Raw genomic sequence first — 23,560 nt, 5'->3', positions numbered from 1 at the left:
CATGAATTGTAGTTGTATACAAAAATACAAAATCCTGTGTTTTTGCAATGGTACAGTCCGAAATTCTGGGCAAGATCAGAGGGAGATGATTTATGAGGGGAAAGCGTCAAGCCACTACGACTTGGGAAGGGGGGTCAGGATAAGGATTTGGGGGGGGAGGAAGGGAATGGTGCCCAACCACCACTTCGGACGGTCGGGGATTGAACGCCGACCTGCATGAAACGAGACCGTCGCTCTACCAACCAGCCCAAGTGGTTGGGTCAGATATTTTTAACATTATGTACCTTATGTATAATGATTCCAGAGGCTCCTATCTGCTGCCCAACTGTAGGGGCTCAGTTGGTAGAGTGACTGGCTACTGTCTATAGGATAATAGGAATCTTTCCTATTACGGCTGACTCATAGCATAGTGGATAGAGCTTTGACCTCACGTTCACGGGGCGGGCAGTTCAAGCCTCCTAGTTCAAAGGTGAATGGAATCTGATGCCTAGGGATGTTTTTATTATTATTATTATTATTTTCTACCACATACGTGGCCACACATTTACAATGCTAACCAGCATATATACATTTTCTTCTGTCCTCCATGGACAGGGTTAGAGATGTGTTAAACATATAGTTCAGGGGTTTATTGAAGGGATGGGTTTCGCAAGGTTACTCCTTACATTCTCACGAACTAGTTTACCATGATTGATTCTAGTTCACAGGTGAATGAAACGTTTATTTCCATGATAGTGTGGTTGACAATTTATAGCGTTGACGGGTAGCATTACAAACAAAAGAATCACATCCTAAAATAGAAAATAATAGAAACAATAGCACAATATAACAACAATTACCTGTTGAGAGATAGCCTCTAGCGACGGTCTGGCTTCATGCAGGTCGGCGTTCAATCCCCGACTGTCAAAGTGGTTGGGCAACATTCCTTCTCCCCCCCCCCCGTCCCATCCCACATCCTTATCCTGATTCCTTCCAAGTGCTATGTAGTCGTGATACCCTGGAGCTTTCTCCTGATAGTGCCCTTCCCTTCCCTCAACCTCTCTGTCCTCTACCTCTGATTTCACACTTCCCCCCCCTCTATTCTTTCATCCCCCTCTATTCTTTCATCCCCTTCTATTCTTCACTGCTTTCCCTGAATGCCATTGGATGCATTTCCGGGGCATCCAAGAGTTTAAAGTCTCGACAACTGTTTTATCATCAATTATATATATATGCACTGCCTACCTGTCCCCCGACACAATGAATTATAATTACAGTGTGAAGTGAAAATGGTTTCAATGATAAAGGTTTTATGTAGTGTACAGTACAGTACATGTACAGTACAGTACATTTGTTCACATTCACTATTGAAGTCATTTTCTTGTTAGCTTGTCGACAAGGTTTAAGTTCTCTCCACTTGGTTCAAGGCTTATCTCCACTCGGTTCCAACTTTCCTCCTATGGTTCAGGGTTTTCCCATCTGGGTCAGACGCTCCCCACTTAGTTCATTACTTTTGTTGCTCGCATATACACTTTCTGTGGCGGTTATTCGCGTCCACTACAGCAATATATATACACACAGTCTCCTCACGATCGCTGCGTTTCTGGGAGAGTTGGTGAGTGCGAAGGGCGTGCTGCAGTGAAACTCCCTAATTGGCTTCCTTTTGAGTGCTTTGGAACAATTGGGAGGCTTGTGTGTGTAAGGGGGTTGGCCTTCGTGTTTGTGTGTGTGTGTGTGTGTGTGTGTGTGTGTGTGTGTGTGTGTGTGTGTGTGTGTGTGTGTGTGTGTGTGTGTGTGTGTGTGTGTGTGTGTGTGTGTGTGTGAGTGTGTGTGTGTGTGCGTGTGCGTGTATTGCTAAGCGTATCAACTACCACTATGGCCCCTAACCAAACCTGTATTTAACGCCTGAAACCCAAAATATTTTACCATGATCTATATATTTACGCCAGGCAGTAAAAAAATATATATTCATGGTAATATATTTTCTCTCCCCCGTTATAAAAATATTTGAACAGTGCGACGCGGCCAAAAAATATAAAGGAATACTATGTAAGCATTGATTATAATTAATATTTATTCCCCCAATTTTGTTTTAAATGTGGTGGAGTTTTTAGTACTTTTTACAACTCGATGCATTGCAGTTTTTTTGGTGGATTGAACAGAATTGTTTCCTTGCAAACAACTCTACTCCTAATTGCTTTAAATAAGTGTGATTTACTAGTTGTCAAAGCAACATTAAGCTGCTTGTCCCAATCAGAATTTGTCTTCTGGTGCAAAGACTGTTGACTATAGAGTCCTATATTGTTATTAAGACTGTTGACAATACAGTCACGCATGGTATAAGGACTGTTGAATTTGGAGTCATGCAGACTTTTTATATTTTATGCTGAAAAATGCTACTATAAACTAATTTAAAGCTGTCTGTTTCAAGCTCTCTGTAGGTGGAAATAATTTGACCTAACACCAGTAGAAAAGAGAGAGAGAGAGAGAGAGAGAGAGAGAGAGAGAGAGAGAGAGAGAGAGAGAGAGAGAGAGAGAGAGAGAGAGAGAGAGAGAGAGAGAGAGAGAGAGAGAATATCATCCATCTCATTTATTATTTGATCATATCTGAACCCTATTCAAGGTGTTAGAAGCATCGAATAATTCCTTGGAATGATATATCTACTTAAACAGCATATATTCGAACACTTTCCAGTATATCCAGCTCCCGGTCGTATCACCATTCCCAGACTATGAACATGGAACAGTAAATCTGAAAAGGGGAGAAACATGTGCCAACAACATTATTTCCTAATACTTAAATTTAAATACAATAAAATACAACAAACATAAAATCAACAGAGCATCCATAACTAACCTTCTACATCTTTGAGTATGAAATCCAATTTGGTAACTAGTTGAGCTAGCAGCCAGCTCGTATAGTTTTCTAACTAGGTTGGTCAACCTATTTCAGTCCCTTAGTTTGTTATGTTAGTTAAAGAAATATATCAGATCATCTCACACAATAATTAGTTGAATTAATCTACATAATTAGCTTTTGTTAGACACTTCATATAACCTAATCTCAAACCATTAGAGAATTATCATATATTCAATTTTTCTTCAAAACGTTCCAACTTGGATATCAATTGAATGATCTACTAAGCATCTAACTACTAACAAATACCACCCTTCTTGGACAAATCCACAAAGGCGGTGATGAGGGTTCGAACCTACGTCCAGGATGTGTCTCGGAGAGGCTGCGGGATCCGCGTGAGGGCAGTAGCACTTCCGGTTGCAATGCTTTTGACCATGTCGTAGCGCAATCGACTAAGGCACGTCTGGAATCATCCCGGACGTAGGTTCGAACCCTCATCACGGCCCTTGTGGATTTGTTCATTTGATGTATCACGCTATTGTGATTTCTGTGTGTACCAACCCTTCCTTCCTTCGACCATCCTGACGAGGCCAGAGTGGTTCTTGAATACTATTTCCTAGACATCTTGGGTATTTTCTCCCTCCCTCTCCAGCTTACTGCGACAATAAACACCTCAGTGTGTATATACACACTAAGGATAACAGCGTGATCCTTAGGACAGCACGCCAGAAGGATTTTCTGTGATGTGGCGTCCGGTGTCGATGGATATGTCGACGACTCTCGAAGCCAAGGTGTCGGTACTCGTCTCTGTTCCGTTGTAGGCAAATCCATTTTGCTGCTGATCGGTTTAGTGACTGTCCTGTTGAAAAAGGGAGAACTTACATGAAGAAACTGGTATTAATTTGTCAGGAGACTGGTGTAGAGGGCATTGCTTTACATTCTTTGCACACGGCTTTCTAAATCTTATTCACACTTGCACCGTATTCTGCTGTCCCTGCTGAAAGCTCTTCGCACTCTCCTTTGCAGACTTTCACTGCAAGCATTGCCTGCTTTCAGGCTTCTTTCTCTCTGTCCATGTCCGCAAAGTGTTCTCTCGTATCGTGCCGGCAGCAGAGTCGCGCTAGTTAATTTTTTTAAGCCCCTCATACATATATATAGTGAAGGCTAATGCACTTTCCCAATCTTTCACTTAATCATGTTCACATCGATGCGTTGCTGCTCTGTTTATGGACGGTTCAAAAAATTTGCTGGTGGCGTTCACTTCTCAATTATTTTTCAAAACGAAACTTTTTTTATGACGCCTTTTCACAGAAGCGAACGTTATTAATGCTGAGATTTGTGAGATTTTGCGTTCGCTGTGACATGCTTTTTATGTGCTCACCTAGTTGTTCTCACCTAGTTGTGCTCACCTAGTTGTGCTCACCTTGTTGTGCTCACCTAGTTGTGCTTGCTGGGGTTGAGCTTTGGCTCTTTCTTAATGATGTTGCTGTTGATTGTTATTGTAACTTAGTCAGGCAGTGTTCTGTTGACCTCGATTCTTCTAACCCTTCTCATCCTGTAATGATCGTCATCCAACATTCGCTGAACGTCAAAACCAACTTCAGAAAAATTTTCCCAACTATTACTAACATTTCTTAGAAATCTCAAATGGTCACTTTAGTCTCCCAACATTCGTGTACCTCTTGTGGGTTTCCAATAGTCCGATACAATTCCCTATAGTCTTCCAGACCATATTTTATGACACTCCTAGGAGTGGCATTGGTCGCAAATATTCGTCTCTCTCGCACAAATCGTGTTTTTGGTGAGCAGCCACTAATCACCCGGTGGCCAGAGGGAGCCGGTCGGCCGAGCGGACAGCACACTGGACTTGTGATCCTATGGTCCTGGGTTCGATCCCAGGTGCCGGCGAGAAACAATGGGTAGAGTTTCTTTCACCCTATGCCCATGTTACCTAGCAGTAAAATAGGTACCTGGGTGTTAGTCAACTGTCACGGGCTGCTTCCTGAGGGTGGAGGCCTGGTCGAGGACCGGGCCGCGGGGACACTAAAGCCCCGAAATCATCTCAAGATAACCAAGATAACCCGTGACTCCCCGCAGCAGCTTCAATCTCTCGAAGGCTAAAATTCTAATTATTATTGGTTCTTATGTGTAATTAAGTGCTCATTCGTTGAGGCACGAGGGATTTTTTTTTCTAAGCAAAAAATTCATTCCGTTTTTAGGAACAGTCACCCCTGACAGCGGCAGGAACAATGCCGTAGAAAACAGCCAAAGAAATAGATGGAATAGTTGACCACATAACCCGAACGCACTCGGGCTTGTGGTTGATTGAGTTCATAAAGACTCTTCCTATGTTTTTGAAGTGTGGTGGTACTGTATTTGGATAATTATTAATAAAAGTAGATTCTATATTTTCTTTTGAAAATGTGTATATATATATATATATATATATATATATATATACATATATATATATATATATATATATATATATATATATATATATATATATATATATATATATATAAATTCAGATATTTAAGTTGCAAATAAGTCATTTCATTTGATTTACGTAGGCAGTTAGAGCTTGGATGGATTTTCATTTAGGAGTTTATATGTAAATTGGGGTGTAAATTGGAGTATTAACGCCGGTGGCCGTGGAAACTGTCCCTATCCCTGAGTGACAGTCGGATTTAGTTAACTGTGATTCCTGTTTGCTGCTGTTGCCCCACTTTGTATATTTTTAGGTGTTTATTTACATTATTGGAGAGAGGAGAGAGGTGGGGAAAAGAGTGTTTGGGAGGGGGAAAAGAGAGAGAGAGAGAGAGAGAGAGAGAGAGAGAGAGAGAGAGAGAGAGAGAGAGAGAGAGAGAGAGAGAGAGAGAGAGAGAGAGAGAGAGAGAGAGAGAGAGAGAGAGAGAGAGAGAGAGAGAGGGAGAGAAAGAGAGAGAGAGTGGGATGGGAGGGAAATAAAGAGAAGGTAGAGCAGAGAAGTAGAGCAGAAAAAAGAGTGTTTTGTGAAGGGGGAAGAGAGAGAGAGAGAGAGAGAGGGGGTTGGACAGGAAAGAGAAAGTAGAGCAGAGAGGAAGAGATATAATGATGATAAAGGAGTTAAGGAGGGATGGAAAAGATGGTAGACATATATACATCTAAACTGTCATCCATCCATCCATAAATTGATTCCTTATTAAGACCACTGAATAGCTCAGTTGATAGAGCTTCGACCTCACACACACATGGGGGTTCACGGTTCAAGTCTCCTATAGCCCAGGTGAATGGAATATATATATGCATGTTTCTAAGTGATTATTTTGTGTATACATAGGTTTTAGCTCTTGGATCCCTGCTTTTTTAACCCCATGTTGACTTATATAATGACTCTCTGTCCATTTTCTCTATCATATCTGCAAGCCAACTACTGACGATCCCCTGGATGCTTCCCACAACAGTTTGAAGGCTCTCTGGTACACGGGGAATAGAGGCCTTAGGTGAAACTAACGTTGCCCAAATGCTTCTAACGTGCTTCAGGGATCGATCCCACAAGCCTCGATTGCGAGTCGACGACTTAGCCTATTGCACCGAAGGACACTTTCACTTGTACTTACCTAGATGTGCTTGCGGGGGTTGAGCTTTGGCTCTTTGGTCCCCGCCTCTCAGTCGTCAATCAACTGGTGTACAGGTTCCTGAGCCTACTGGGCTCTATAATATCTACATTTGAAACTGTGTATGGAGTCAGCCTCCACCACATCACTGCCTAATGCATTCCATTTGACATGTGTATGTGTGTGTGTGTGTGTGTGTGTGTGTGTGTGTGTGTGTGTGTGTGTGTGTGTGTGTGTGTGTGTGTGTGTGTGTGTGTGTGTGTGTGTGTGTGATTGTTCCTTAGTATTCACGTAGATGTCCTCACCTAGATGTGCTTGCAGGTTCCATATATATCTCCCAAGCCCGACCTTTCCACTTCCCTATGGTTAGTAAATTCAGTGACTCGCATTCATCTTGCTTTTCCTCGTACGTCAATCGCAAGATGTTTATAAAGCTTGCTTGACAACCTCCTTCCGCTGCTCTTGCCACTTACTTGCCACACTTGCCCTGAAGAAGTTGCTTGACATCCCTCCGGCTCATCTGAGAATCCCAGCTTCCACCTGGGCCTGTCGGAACTCTTTGCCTTCTCTGTCAGTTATCATTTATGTTATATTGTTATCATATTTTCCCTATTTCCCTATTTGTTATCATATTTTCCCTATTTCCCTATTTGTTATCATATTTTCCCTATTTCCCTATTTGTTATCATATTTTCCCTATTTCCCTATTTGTTATCATATTTTCCCTATTTCCCTATTTGTTATCATATTTTCCCTATTTCCCTATTTGTTATCATATTTTCCCTATTTCTGCTATCTTCAGTCGCTTTTGAGGTTGAGATCAAGTATGTTTATTGAGATAAGCAATAAATACATCTCAAAGGGATAGAGTAGCTTAGGCTATTTCTACCCCCCTTTTAAGGTTGAGATCTCTCTCTCTCAGCTTCTCGGTTTAACTGGCTTGTCTCATTTCCGTTTACCTGTACTGTATCTTGTGATGTTCAGTACAGGTAAATATTTAGGGATATTGTAACTCATTCTGGTTAGCCAGTGCTCTCTTGTTAAGACAGCTTTGCTTCTCAATCGTCAGCTGTGCGTCATCAGCAAACAGCGATATGAATGATATCGTCTACGATTGATTGATTGATGAAGATTAAGCCACCCAAAAAGTGGCACGGGCATGAATAGCCCGTAAGTGGTGTGGCCTTTTTGATCCATTACCAGTATCAATAGATGATACTGGAGATCTGTGGAGGTGCGACTGCACCCTGCGTGACGGGAGGTGTCTCCCGTGATATATATATATATATATATATATATATATCGTCTACGCTACGACCTTCTCTTTATACCATGTCGTGGCATAGTCGGCTAGAGCATGCGTCTGGGAACCCATAACGCATAGGTTCGAACCCTCATCACGGCTCCATTTGTTTAATGAAACTACAGCCTTGTTTTCCAGTAACTGTCGTTTACCTGGAGGGATGTACACCCAGCCTAAGTTTTTTTCTAAGTTTTCTAAGTTTTTCTAAGTTTTCTAAGTTTTTCTTAGTTTTCTAAGTTTTTCTAAGTTTTCTAAGTTTTTCTAAGTTTTCTAAAATCTAAGTTTTCCCAACGTCGAGAAAACGGTCAATATAAAGTGGTCTCTCCTAACCTACCACCAGAGGACCCAAAACAGAAAACGGAACAGTACGTCACTTTCGCCAGCCGCTTCAATTTTTCTAGTACGACCATTTTTGGTCTTATGGTAACGCATAGGAGCGAAATACGACGTTCTTTGTAGGAGGTCAGGTTGCTGGATCACCAGCACTGCTCATTCCATGATGACCATATCAATATTTACAAATCATTTGATCATTTAGTGACAATCTTTCATTAATTTCATTCCTGGTGTCCCGTTTGGAAAAAAAAAAAACAGAAAAACTTGTTTTAATTTTTCCGGTTTTGTTTCCGTTGTTTGCTGCTTTTTGTGGGTGTTTTTTTATGTATGCATATGTGTATTTATTATATGTATTTATTATATGTATCTACTGGATCGATCTGTAAGCTCTTGGGCCCCGTCTTTCTAACCATCGGTTGTCTAACAAACTCATTTCTGACCTATTATTTTTTCTTGTAATATATTTGTTACAAGTCAAGTACACACACACACACACACACACACACACACACACACACACATATATATATATATATATATATATATATATATATATATATATATATATACACACTTTTTTTGACAACAAAAGCACGAATACTTTGTTTTTTGATCATTTTTTTATGTTGATAGCTTTCATTACTATATAGAAACTAATTAAAATATTTCCATATTATTATTAATTTTATTATTATTATTATTAGTATTAGTATTATTACTATTATTATTATTTACTACATAATAAATAATAAAAACTTTATTATATTTTGGTCATTTTTAATAATTTCCTCCAAATTATAGTTTGAAGGAAATTATTTGTAATATATGACCAATATTATTTTAATTAATATATGAATAATTTTCCAATAATTATTAACACAATTTGGCTTAAAGTTTTCTTTAGTGATATCAGCTTTAATGTCCACTGGGGCGCTCCTTACCCTTGGGACTGATAACTCTTGGGACTCCCACGTCAGGCCGGATGTCTCTGGGTTATAAACATGGGCAATAACAAGCCCAAGTGGTAGTAGCTTTCCCCTCGTTGTATCGTTAGGCGGCCATCCCTCAAGCCAGGGCAGGATCATCCTATGTCCCCTCACTCTCCTGCTCTCTGTCTCTTCCTCTCTCTCTCTCTCTCTCTCTCTCTCTCTCTCTCTCTCTCTCTCTCTCTCTCTCTCTCTCTCTCTCTCTCTCTCTCTCTCTCTCTCTCTCTCTCTCTCTCTCTCTCTCTCTCTCTCTCTGTCTCTCTCTCGCTCTCTCTCTCTCTCTCTCTCTCTCACTCTCTCTCTCTATGTCTCTCTCTCTCTCTCTCTCTCTCTCTCTCTCTCTCTCTCTCTCTCTCTCTCTCTCTCTCTCTCTCTCTCTCTCTCTCTCTCTCTCTCTCTCTCTCTCTCTCTCTCTGTCTCAATCTCTCTCTCTCTCTCTCTCCCTCTCTCTCTCTCTCTCTCTCTCTCTCTCTCTCTCTCTCTCTCTCTCTCTCTCTCTCTCTCTCTCTCTCTCTCTGTCTCTCTCTCTCTCTCTCTCTCTCTCTCTCTCTCTCTCTCTCTCTCTCTCTCTCTCACTCTCTCTCTCTCTCTCTCTCTCTTCCTCTCTCTCTCTTCCTCTCTCTCTCTCTCTCTCGCTCTCTTACTCAAACTTTAATACACACACATACATACAAACCCACACTCAGGGGTCTGGTAGCTGAGTGGACAGCACGCTGTACACATCTATGGCTCGGGTTCGATTCCCGGCGCCGGCGAGAAACAATGGGCAGAGTTTATTTCACCCTATGCCCCTGTTACCTAGCAGTAAATAGGTACCTGGGAGTTAGACAGCTGTCACGGGCTGCTTCCTGGGGGTGTTTGTGGGTGTGAGGAAAAAAAATATATAGTAGTAACAGTTGATTCATTGACAGTTGAGAGGCGGGCCGAAAGAGCAGAGCTCAACCCCCGCAAGCACAACTAGGTGAATACAACTAGGTGAATATAGGTGAATACAATGCCACTAGGCAAGTCCCAGAACTAAGAGGCATCAGTAACGAGCAAAGGCTGCGTGAAATGCACTTCACGACACTGGAAGACAGAAGAATAAGGGGAGACATGATCACTATCTACAAAATTCTCAGAGGAATTGCCAGGGTAGATGAGAATAAACTTTTTTACACGGGTGGTACGCGAACAGATGGAAACTGAGTACCCAAATGAGCCACAGGGACGTTAGAAAGAACTTTTTCAGTGTCAGAGTAGTTAACAGATGGAATGCATTAGGCAGTGATGTGGTGGAGGCTGACTCCATACACAGTTTCAAATGTAGATATGATAGAGCCCAGTAGGCTCAGGAACCTGTACACCAGTTGATTGACAGTTGAGAGGCGGGACCAAAGAGCCAGATGGTGTGTGTGTATGCGCGCGCGCATTTAGTAATTTGTACCTGCAGAATCGAGCTGTTATCACTTAGATCCTGCCTTTCTAACCGTTGGTTGTTTAATGCACTGACTCTACCATCACAAACAACCAACTCCACCATAATCGAACCAATCAGGATGAAGGGAAAGGGAGGACAGAAGGGAAATAGAACAGAAAGAGTAGGTGCATGAGACAGTGGAAAGGATGGAATGTGTTGCGTTGTGTCTGGTTGCAACACCACTTGGGTATTTGGGTTGATTATACGGTTACGGAACAGTCAACCAAAGTTAAGAGTTGTGTGTGATTTTTAACTTATAAACAAGTTCTTGTGAGACTCATTCCACGTCTTTTCGGGCCAAGTCCAGGGAAGGGGGAGGGTGGTGGTAGTGAAGTCATCTAGGTCAAGTCCGATGGATCTGATTCTGTGGGTCAAGTACTGTAGATTAAGTCCAAAAGACCAGGTTCTACTATCACGTCCACAGGATAACTTTCGGAGCATCATATTTTGAAGGAATAATATATCGAAGGAAATCGCATCTTGGAAGATTACGAAAGAAGACATTGGCAATCCCGAAAGGCTCGAACGCGTGCCCAAAACTAAGCCGTGTTCGAGTTTGATTTGAGAGTAACATTAAGTGCTGAATGGAGTGTTGATATTACCATGTTATCGTAATCAACACTTTGATTCAGTTTCTTAGTGCAGTTCTCCCTTTCTTGACTTTTCTCTTTTTCTTTCTTCTCTGTGTGTCGCTCTCTCTCTCTCTCTCTCTCTCTCTCTCTCTCTCTCTCTCTCTCTCTCTCTCTCTCTCTCTCTCTCTCTCTCTCTCTCTCTCTCTCTCTCTCTCTCTCTCTCTCTCTCTCTCTCTCTCTCTCTCTCTCTCTCTCTCTCTCTCTCTCTCTCTCTCTCTCTCTCTCTCTCTCTCTCTCTCTCTCTCTCTCTCTCTTTCTCTCTCTCTCTCTCTCTCTCTCTCTCTCTCTCTCTCTCTCTCTCTCTCTCTCTCTCTCTCTCTCTCTCTCTCTCTCTCTCTCTCTCTCTCTCTCTCTCTCTCTCTCTCTCTCTCGCTCTCTCTCTCCTTTTGTCTCTCTCACACAGCCTAAGAAAAACATTAGCCCCAAGCGATCTGCTCAGGGAGTTCATCTGATCCACAGAAGGTCAGACAAAGAGACACAGAGACAGACACACACTCACAGAGAAAGCATTTAAGACCCTCCTCCAACTCTCCTCTTTGCCTCTCGTTTCTATTGTACACGTCCAGAATTGTTCATGGTACGTCGGCATGCTTGTTCCACGTTTTCCTCTTCTTGAGGAGGAAATAGGAGCGAAGGACAGAGACGCTTTGTGAGTTCTTAGATGCCGCCTGTATCCTTGCAGGGGGGGAGGATGGGGGGAGAGGGAATGGGGGAGATTAGGATGAGGGGGAGGGAGGATGAGGGGATATAGATGGGTGGAGGGAGATGGATGGGGGGTGGGGAGCTGGAATTCGAGATTGCTTTTATTGTATTTTCTTTATTATTTCTGTCCATTATTTCATTTACTGTCTTTTTAATGGTATTACGAGCCCGGCAAGTTTTATTTTGCTATATATAAACATCTTTCAACTGTCACAGATTATATTAATGTTTTAAAAAGTATAATAATATATTACTTTAGCTTCCTAGTTAGCATCCCATGGAGACCATTTGCATTTGAAGCTATTTGTCGGGATTATTAAAAATCTAGGATAATTACAAAAGTTTATAATTCTTAAATTTATTTTTGTATCAGCAAAGCTGATAATTTTTCTTAAAGATGAAATGTAAGATGTAAATGCTCTTTTATCCGAGTTTGTGGCTGGTATGATGCTCCCAGATCTCCAAGACGGAGGGTAATCAGATATTTACTGATTATCAGTAAATGTATTAATCAGACTGATTATCATTTACAATGATGATCAGATAGACTGAACTTGGATTTGTTTTCCTCGTGTATATGAGACATTTATTACTAAGTCCAGAAAAGTCTGTGTTCTCTAGGATAGCTAGAGTCCAACAGAGCAGACATTGTCAACTATGATAGCCAGCATGCAGACGAGGCGTCACAATAACGTGGCTGAAGTATGTTGACTAGACCACACACTAGAAGGTGAAGGGACGACGACGTTTCGGTCCATCCTGGACCATTCTCAAGTCGATTGTGAGAATGTCTGACAATAGACTTGAGAATGGTCCAGGACGGACCGAAACGTCGTCGTCCCTTCACCTTCTAGTGTGTGGACAGCCAACCGTCTAATGTGAAAGCCAACTTCCTCTAGGAAAACTAGCATTCTCTAGGAAATTCACGAACAGAAAAATAGAAGCCATTTTTCAGCACCCGAAAGAAGAATCATTGATTAAAATTGATTTCTGTAATTACCGGTCAGCCAGACATTTGTCGCGATATTAAAAATAAACTTACAAATATAGTATGCAAATAGAGTTAAAAAAATAAAGCTAAGATAAATTTAAATGAAAGTACTAAAATAAGCTATATAGTGGACTTGTACCGTACAATAATAAAAGTTAAAAACTGAATTAAAATTACCATTTACCGGAAAGCACTACCTCCACTGATGATAAATGGTAGACGATTCATTCCATAAATGACAACATATACTCCCCACACTAATAAAAGCCGGCTCTCACACAATGAGGTTAACGAGGGATGGTATTCCTCATTAATGAGAGCAGTCATTACCCCCCTTGATTACCTCACAGCTAAGGATGAACATTTACCAAATTGCTCCATGAGTATGGTGATATTCGACCAGCAGGGGCCTTACAGTCTGGTAAACACCCACAATCACCCTTTTGAGATGGTGGACGATTGTACCTGAGAGTAAGAATTGTGTGTCAAACGAAAATAAGAATTAAGATAACTGCAGAAGGCCTTTTGGCCCATACGAGGCCACTCCTAGATACATCCACCCGTCTCGTATTGAGAAATGGTGGAACTAACTTCACAAGATGGTCTAACTAACTTAGCTTAGCTAAACAAACTATTCCTGAACCCATTATGTGTCTCTATAACCCTTTCCACCACCGCCTGCGGGATGGGTATGGGGTGCAAAATAAAGAAATGTAACGAATGAGTAACATGCAAACGCAGTATAGCATACTGAGTGGTATACTGACTATGCCTCTATAGCGTTACCTTCAAGGAACAAACTAGATAAGTATGATGCCCAGATGGTAGAGGAGAGATTAAAAAGATTGTTCCAGCATCTCTGAGACAAAAGATACTGGTCAGGAAAGAGGTTCTAAGAGCAAGGAGATGAGAGGAGACAGAGTAAGAGTTTTGGAGATACGAGAGCTGAGACAAGACAAGCTGTAGAGGCTCGTTGTCCCTTCTCCTGAAAACAATGTATACTTCGATAAATATTGAAGACAACCAACGCAATTTGTTCGGCGAAATATTTGACAAAAAAAAATGCGTTAGCTGAAACGTGAAATTGTTTATGTTTTTTTTTTTAGTCAGTATGTTTGTGTTTGTGAGTGTGTTTGTTTTCGTGGTTATCAGCGTGTATGTCAGTGTATCTGTTTGTGTTTTTGTATGGGTGCGTGTGTGTGCTTGAAAAGGCATTTCTGTGTATTCAAATGTGTGTGTGTGTGTTTTTGTTAGTTTATGAGTGATAAAGTTATATATATGTGTATGTTCCTGTGTGTGTGTGTGTGTGTGTGTGTGTGTGTGTGTGTGTGTGTGTGTGTGTGTGTGTGTGTGTGTGTGTGTGTGTGTGTGTGTGTGTGTGTGTGTGTGTGTGTGAGTGTTTGTGAGTGAGAGAGGGAAAGAAAGCGAGAGACAGAGAAAGGGAGAGAAAGCGAGAGAGAGAGAGAGAGAGAGAGAGAGAGAGAGAGAGAGAGAGAGAGAGAGAGAGAGAGAGAGAGAGAGAGAGAGAGAGAGAGAGAGAGAGAGAGAGATGAAAAGAGGAATGAAATAATATATTAGGAGGGAAGAAGGAAGAAGAAGAATGGAAGAATGAAGAGGTGGAAGAGAAAACGAAGGAAGATGATGTGTAACAGAAGGAGCTTAAGGTAGAGGGGAGAAATAGGTAGAAAGTCAGAAGGTTTAACGGTAGAAAAAGAATGAAATTGATGAATAAACCAGAAAAATAGAATAAAACAGAAAAATAGAATAAAGCAGAAAAATAGAATAAAACAGAAAAATATAATAAATTGAAACCCGTGAAATTATTTAATGAGAGCAGAACGAAGGAAACAGAACGAGGAAATTAAATTAAAAACAGAGGAAATAGAGTATAGATAAGGAGAAGCAGAGGACTCACAGAGAAAAAATTTAACAAGATCTTAGTCGAACTGATTCTTAAAATTAAAATTAATTATATATTTAATAAAATAACCCGAGAATAATAATCGGGCCACAGAAGTATTTTTAAATGCCCAGCTATTTAACACAAATAATAATAATTTATTATTATTATTATTATCATTAATTTTACAATTAAATAATAATACTCGAAACAATTATTATTAAGGTTATGACCTTCAATAATTTAGATAATTATGACACTAGATATTAAATTAAAAATGAAAAATTTAAAATTAATAATGAAAATTAATTAAGCCAATTTGGATAATCACGATAATTGTGCAGTAATACTAATCACAACTGAAGTGAATTACAGACGTAATTAAAATACTTTAAATAATGATTATACAATGCATGACCGAATCATATCAAAAACACAATTTTAAACAATTTAAGTTAATTTTTTTTCCTTTATTCCATATTAATCTGTCATGGGGCTTGTAAATAATGTGTAATATACACATCTTTTGCCTAACACAATACAATTGATGCCGCAGAGGTTTCGTAAGGCCCAGAACGTTTAAAATTATCGTATATAAAGTTAATTACTCGAGGCTCTTTAACTATACAGATAATTATAGAGCAACAGAGCTGTATAATCCTATATAATCCTTCACTTGCAGCTGGAGCACGGAGTCATGGAACTAACCAAACCTCTCAAACAACACTTTTGGAAAATATTAAGATATATTTTACCAAAAAATTATAGGAAAAAACTCCCTTATCTGCCAGAAGAACCTCTCAACCGGGAGTGAAAACCCACAATGATGTGCTTAATACTAATTTAAATTGTATTTAGAATTCAGCAACAGATCAGAGGCATCACAGGACTGCTTTGGGAAGAGTTTTATTGTAGATCTGAGCCAATTTTCTCATCACATTAGCTTGAATTAACAGTATCTGTTCTATCAACGCAAAGCAATTAATGTAGCAGGATTGCTCAATCAGCGCAAGGGATAAAATGATGGAATAAAATGAAGGGATAAAAGGGAATCAAATAAAGGAACAGAGAGAAGGGAATAAAATATGACGTGACAAACGGAAGTCATAAAATATCAGGAGACAACATGAATCGAGTTAAATGAAATTGATAAATTTTATATATAAGAAGATAAAATCAAATGCATGGCATGAATGGAGACTTATTGACAAAATGGGGCAAGATGAAATGGGGTAAAATGAAAACGGGACAAGTGATATATATAAGGGAGCCGGTCGGCCGAGCGGACAGCACGCTGGATTTGTGATCCTGTGGTCCTGGGTTCGATCCCAGGCGCCGGCGAGAAACAATGGGCAGAGTTTCTTTCACCCTATGCCCCCTGTTACCTAGCAGTAAAATAGGTACCTGGGTGTTAGTCAGCTGTCACGGGCTGCTTCCTGGGGGTGGAGGCCTGGTCGAGGACCGGGCCGCGGGGACACTAAAAAGCCCCGAAATCATCTCAAGATAACCTCAAGATCTCAAGATAAGGCAACACCTTTCCTCCAACATTCAACGTGTTCGCCATAGCCCGTGCTACATGGACATTTCGTTCTGAGTAGCTAAATCTAAAACAACAACAACAACACTTCAACGTTACCACTGATCTAGCAAGCCCTGAATTAGATCTCTAGCCAAGGTACTCACGGTTGAGAACACATAATGGTACGTGAATGTGTCGACCTTTTCCCAATTCTCTGAATATCTTCATCACCTTCTGATGGAACTATACCATCAAGTGTTTCACATGTGAGGAAAGGTACACAAGCAACAAATGTATAAGGAAAGGAGGATATATATATTTATAAATCAATTTTATGGTAAAAATGCTGAGATTTCTACCATTTTATGGTAGAAAGGATCAGTATAAATGTTAAGAAAAGGCTTTTTGTCATAAATTCTGATTGCTTTATGGTAAAAATGCTGAAAAATGCTATATTTTCCGGTACTGGGAGGGATGGCCTCTAATAAGCAAACAAAACAAGGGAAAACGAGACAGAGAGAAAGAGAGAGAGAAAGAAAAAGAGAGTGAGAGAGGGAGAAGAGAAATAAAGGGGAGAAAGTAATATACCGAGGGCGATACACATCGGTAAGAAAAGACAAGGGGAGAAAGATGACTGAGAAAGAGGGAGGGTAGGAGAGGTCTCAGGTGGTGAGAGGCGACAGCCAATCAGAACCGGTAATCCCACAATCCAAGGGTCAAGCACTGTAGTGTCACCTCAGCCAAGGCTCCTTGTTTTTTCCCCTCACTTGAGGGGGCAGCCGAGGGGAAGGGGATAGAAGGAAGGAAATGGCAGGAGGATAGAGAAAGAGAGAAAGACAGGAATACCAGAGAATATAGATCAGGAACGTGTAAAATGAGAGGTTAGATAAATTAAAATAAAGCAATCATTATAACCTAAAGATAAGAGTGGGTAATAATAATAGGGAGAAGAAAGATGGGTGAAAGAGGAAAGATAAGAGTACGAGATGAGGACGGTGAGGGAGATGATGTGAGAGATAAAGAGAGAGATAAGGTGAGAGAAGGGAGGACTGAAACGCATGACGAGGGTTAGAAGGGTGAAAACTGACAAGCAAACAAAGCTAGTGTGAGGAAGAAATTAGGGCAGAAAACTCATAATTACCATTGAGGCACGAAACTAATTGGTCAGTAAATCACTAGCTTTGGCTGGAATATACCAACGACTAAGGGAGGAGGGGGCAACGAGCCTTTAGAGTATTTTCTACGAACCGGTGAGTTAGTGAGCCCATGTATAATTAGTAGATTTGGCAAGTAGATCAAAGAGCAAATCTACCAACATCGAAAAATCGACGAGCAAATTAATTGAATCCTGTTTTAATGAACCAGTAAATCAACGATCTACCTCAAGGTAGATCTAAAGATATCCAATGGGTATCTTTCAATAATAATCAATGAATGAACCAAAGGACACATGACCCAGTTCATCAACTGATGAGTGTAACGATGATTAACTACACATAATGGGGTTATATGTATCACAGGAATATATTGTCACTGGAACAATGGACACATAGTCTAGCAAAGCAGAATAGATCAACAAAGAACCCTCATGCTCTGTTCATCCCAGCTGCAGCCGACCTCACTAACCCATAATAACAACATGATATCATACAGGAAACTACATTCATAAACACGGGAAACAGCTACTGAATTGACGTCCAAATGGTCAATATTTCGAGGAAGGTGTTATGACCTATACACCAATGAGCAGGCGAGCATTGAATTAACGTGACATTGGATTGGGCCAACTATTGACCAGCTAATGGTTCTCGTGGGCAATTGGCCAACGAACTAGAGGTTCAATGAACCACTGGATCAATCAGATCAGTGTGTTTACGGATCAGTGTGTTAATAGATCATTGATCCAGTGAACCTGGATCTATTAGGTCTATTGGGTCAATTGACAAAGTGCGACTTAGCACCTGAGAATCAATATATCATTGGATTAAGGGAACAGTGCTTTTAAAGACTTACGCACCAATTGGCCAGTTCAGCCTTTGTTTTCAGAAAATGTATTTCATTAACAATATATGATTTTAATTTCATCTATTTGTAAAAATGCTTATGGATATAGCTGTGTATTTATATTTATTGTTACTGTCAACAGAGTAAACATTAGGATTATACTATTGTTTCGAGAGAGCCGTGAACAAGAGACAGAGAGAGAGAGAGAGAGAGAGAGAGATGAGTGAAATAAAGAGCGATAAAGATGTGAATGAGACTCTCTCTCTCTCTCTCTCTCTCTCTCTCTCTCTCTCTCTCTCTCTCTCTCTCTCTCTCTCTCTCTCTCTCTCTCTCTCTCTCTCTCTCTCTCTCTCTCTCTCTCTCTCTCTCTCTCTCTCTCTCTCGCTCTCTCTCTCTCTCTCTCTCGCCTCACTCTCCTCTCTCTCTCTCCCTCTCTCGATGTCCGTCAAGTCTTCCTTCATGTTAATTTCTATCACCTTGCATTATAAGTAAGTAAGAGACACTGACCTGAATTCCTAATTAAGGCTACTCACAGCCCAGTCGATAGAGCTTCGACCTCACACACATGGGGTTCACGGTTCGAGTCTCCCATAGCCCAGGTGAATGGAATACTTATTTCCACGGAAGTGTGGATGACAATTTATATTTCACTGACCTGAAGTTTAGTGCATCCTGATTATTCCCCTTTTGGGATATTGAGACTACGTTGGCTGTCTCCCAACTCTCTGGTAGTTCTCTTGATGTCAGGGAGATTAGGGGGCCGATTCACGAAGCAGTTACGCAAGTACTTACGAACGTGTACATCTTTTCTCAAACTTTGGCGGCTTTGTTTACATTTATTAAACAGTTTACAAGCATGAAAACTTTCCAATCAACTGTTGTTATTGTTAGAAACAGCCTCCTGGTGCTTCAGAGCTCATTAACTCACTAATAATTGTAAACAAAGTCGCCAAAGATTGATCAAAGATGTACAAGTTCCTAAGTGCTTGCGTAACTGCTTCGTGAATCTGGCCCCTGGTTTCTTCGCCCATGGCCAGCAAAAGTTTCTTGCTCCCATTCTTAGTATTCTTGGTAATATCTAATTTAGCCATAGAGCCTCCATAGCTCAGTGGCTAGAGCGCTGGTCTAGTAAACCAGAGGCCGGGGGTTCGATTCCCCCTGGAGGCACTCCTGTGGTCATAAAATTTTGTATTAATGCTCACCTAGATTGTATTATTTGCTGGGATGAACTATGGCTCTTGGAAGAACCTCTCGACACAGTATATGCATATGTATGCATACCATGCATACATATGCATGCTGACCAGGTATGTATATGTATTAGATACATACATATGTATGCATATGTATGGCATATGTGTTTTTAAAGCTGCGTGTGGGGTCATCTTTAAGCATATCAGTTCTGAGCTCATTTCATTTGTTTGCTGTGTTGACAACGCAACAGTTCTGAATTATAAATAAATTGAAAAAATCCTCAGGATTTCCTCCAAGAAAACGCAAATCGATGTTTTCATTATTTTGCATTTTTTCGGTATAAAAAGTCGTAATATAAAACTCTAAATATGTGCAATCACCGTGAATTCAGCTAAAAAGTAACGCTCGAGTCATATTTTTTATAGGCATCGTTTTTTAAAAACTAAAGATCAATATGAGCAAAATTTGACCAATCGCTGTTTTCACTAATTTGCACATTTTCAGTATTAAAAGTAGTAATTTAAAAATTTATATATATATATATATATATATATATATATATATATATATATATATATATATTAAATATGACCGAAAAAGTAAGATTAATAATTCTAACACGAATTTTCTCAATCTTTCGTACATTTCTTTTCACTGTTGGAGTAATTCAAAAATCAATTCTCCAAAATTCATTTTTATTTTAAATAAAAATGAATTTTGGAGAATTGATTTTTTAATTACCTCCAACAGTGAAAAGAAATGTACGAAAGATTGAGAAAATTCGTGTTAGAATTATTAATCTTACTTTTTCGGTCATATTTAATAATAAATCTTTTCCTCTCCTACCACCCCTAATATTTTTTTTTTTTGTTTTTATTTGATTTTATTGCAATGTTACAGTTTACAGAAAACACACACTTATATAACAATATAACAATATACCAATCAGTGTTCGAAGACCTCGTCCAGTTCCTCGGGGGTATGGGTGCGTACCCAAGATACAGCACGCATATACATATATATATATATATATACATATATATATATATATATATATATATATATATATATATATATATATATATATATATATATATATATATATATATATATATATATGGAGTGTTTTTTGCTCTCTTTCTTAGTATCTTTGATAACATTTTATTTATGTCGTGTGAATAGTCTCTTGAACAAAGAAGAAGGCATCCATCAGTCTCAGGAGACTATGGAGTTGCGCTCTGGTTGTCGGTCTGGACTGGCCTCTCTAGGGGCCAGATTCACGAAGCAGTTACACAAGCATTTAGGAACCTGTACATCTTTTCCCAATCTTTGGCAGCTTAGTTTGCAATTATTAAACAGTTAATGAGCTCCGAAGCACCAGGAGGCTGTTTATAGCAATAACAACAGCTGATTGGAAACTTTTCATGCTTGTAAAGTGTTTAATAAATGTAACCAAAGCCGTCAAATATTGATGAAAGATGTACACGTTCGTAAATACTTGCGTAACTGCTTTGTGAATCTGACCCCTGGCCCAAAGCCAGGGTAGGTTTGGTCAGGGAGGAATTGCCCTCTGTGAACCCATGATGGATTTGATTTGTTCATTTGTTCAACCCATAATGGAGTTGTGTCAAATAGGTCCTCCACTCCACATGTTCTACTGACCTCTTACTGATGAGCTTTTCCATAATCTAGCACGATATGCAAGTAAGAGTCACTAAATGGTGTTTAATTTGTTTGTTTAATGTGTTTGTTTACATTTTTCTCTAGTGTCAACATATTGGCTATATTGAAACTTTGGTCAGAACAAGATCGAGGCTTTTCCGTATAGAATCCGTGATTTCTGCCCGAAACGCTATGCCTGAAATTGGCTTTACAAGAATGTAAATCTTCAAATCTCTGTACTTGAATAAACCCAATGTACTTTCTTGTATATAAATAAATAAATAAATAAAGAAATCGGATCAGTGGTGATATTTGATACTACAGTATTGGTCGTGTCAGCTTCGGTAAGTGTATTCACCTAGTTGTGCTTCCAGGGGGTTGAGCTCTGGCTCTTTCGGTCCGCCTCTCAACTGTCAATCAATCAAGGTGTCTTCTTACTTCATCTCAGGATGTCTCCAAGGAAGAGTATCACATGGGAATGGGTATATATTATAGTGCTATACGACGTGTGTTGCTATTCTCATCCGTGTAAGAGAGACAGAGACACAGAGGGAGAGAGAGAGAGAGAGAGAGAGAGAGAGAGAGAGAGAGAGAGAGAGAGAGATATGAGAGAAGATAGATTGTGAAAGAGACAGAAGAGGAGAGAGGGTTGTAGAGGAAGAGCCTCCATAGCTCAGTGGCTAGAGCGCTGGTCTAGTAAACCAGAGGCCGTGGGTTCGATTCCCCCTGGAGGCACTACGGTGAGATCACAAAGTGCTGTGCTCAACAGTTTTCGTCTAGTTTTATTGGCCGGGATGAGACACTCGGCCCTAATTTGACTTTCATAGGTTTCAGAATCTATTCAGTTTTGTCAAAATGAGATAATCGGAGCCACAAGGAGTGGATTCGAACCGGCTCACTTCGTACTCCAAACCTAGTAGCTCGCCCCTAGTAGCTCGCCTTAGTGATGATCTACGGTTATCTTCTTGAGAGGTTATCTTGAGATGATTTCGGGGCTTTTTAGTGTCCCCGCGGCCCGGTCCTCGACTCCCAGGAAGCAGCCCGTGACAGCTGACTAACACCCAGGTACCTATTTTTACTGCTAGGTAACAGGGGCATAGGGTGAAAGAAACTCTGCCCATTGTTTCTCGCCGGCGCCCGGGGTCGAACCCGGGACCACAGGATCACAAGTCCAGTGTGCTGTCTGCTCGGCCGACCGACTTCCCGGTCGTATGGTGCTATAACTCTTAATGTGATTTTATCGTGCGCCTGAGAATGGAGTTTTTATCATAGCAACTTCTCAGCGCACTCCATTTGCTTAGAATTCTGAGCCCATATTCGTGTTCTACCCTTGCTAGGGGCCTGACAGCTGAGTGGACAGCGCTTCGGATTCGTAGTCCTGAGGTTCCGGGTTCGGTCTTCAATGGAGGCGGAAATAAATGGGCAGAGTTTCTTTCACCCTGATGCCTCTGTTACCTAGCAGTAAATGAGTATCTGGGAGTTAGACAGCTGCTACGGGCTGCTTCCTGAGGAGTGTGTATAAAAATGGAGGCCTGGTCGAGGACTGAGCCGCGGGGACGCTAAGCCCCGAAATCATATCAAGAAGATGCTAGGCTCCACTATTTGGGGTGACGGTAGAGCGCCATGCAGGTCGGCGTTCAATCCCCGACCTTTCAAGTGGTTGGGCACCATTCCTTACCTCCGTCCCATCCCAAATCTTCATCCTGATCCCTTCCCAGTGCTACATAGTAGTGATGGCTTGGCGCTTCTCCTGATAGTTCCCTTCTACCCAAGATAAATAGTCTGTCCTTGTGTCTATTGCCATGAGCTCATGCCTCTTAGTTCCAGGACTAGCCTCTGAACTTTTTCCAGCATCGTCTTGGGCTTTACAAGGTACGGGCTCCATGTTGGGGCCGCATACTCAAGGATTAGTCTTATATATGTGGTATACAAGGTTCTGAAGGATTCCTTACATAGGTTCCTGAAGGCTATTCTGATGTTAACTAGCCTCGCATACGCCGCAGATGTTATTCTTTTTATGTGGGCTTCAAGAGACAGGTTTTGTGTGATATCAACTCCTAGATCTTTCTCTCTGTCCGTTTCATTAAGTACTTCATCTCCCATTCTGTATCATGTGTCTGGCTTCCTGTTTCCATCGCCTAGTTTCATTACCTTACATTTACTCGGGTTGAACTTTAGTAGCCATTTATTTGACCATTCATTCATTCTGTCTAGGTCACACTTGTAGCCTCCTACTATCTTCCTCCATCTTAATGCTCCTCATAATTTTTGCATCATCAGCAAACAATGAGATGAACGAGTCTATACCTTCTGAGAGATCATTTAGTGTTGTGTTGGCGATGGCTTCAGACACGTGTAGTCGTTGTAGTCGTCCGGGACGAGCACGACGACGATTATGAGTTGAGAATTACACAAACACACAGTTAGACTGTGTACC

The 23,560-nt window shown here is 40.6% G+C and overlaps 2 non-coding genes across 2 annotated transcripts; both read left to right on the top strand.

The window, feature by feature from the left end:
- Positions 1 to 19,361: 19,361 nt before the first annotated feature.
- TRNAT-AGU (transfer RNA threonine (anticodon AGU)) lies at positions 19,362 to 19,434 on the top strand. Its single transcript has one exon. It is a non-coding gene; the product is annotated as a tRNA-Thr (tRNA).
- Positions 19,435 to 21,785: 2,351 nt separating this feature from the next.
- Positions 21,786 to 21,858, top strand: TRNAT-AGU (transfer RNA threonine (anticodon AGU)). The gene has a single exon. It is a non-coding gene; the product is annotated as a tRNA-Thr (tRNA).
- The last annotated feature ends 1,702 nt before the right edge of the window (positions 21,859 to 23,560 follow it).

The sequence above is a fragment of the Procambarus clarkii genome, chromosome 14, assembly GCF_040958095.1.
Source record: "Procambarus clarkii isolate CNS0578487 chromosome 14, FALCON_Pclarkii_2.0, whole genome shotgun sequence".
Lineage (NCBI taxonomy): Eukaryota > Metazoa > Arthropoda > Malacostraca > Decapoda > Cambaridae > Procambarus > Procambarus clarkii.
This window is presented reverse-complemented; position numbering and strand designations above follow the sequence as displayed.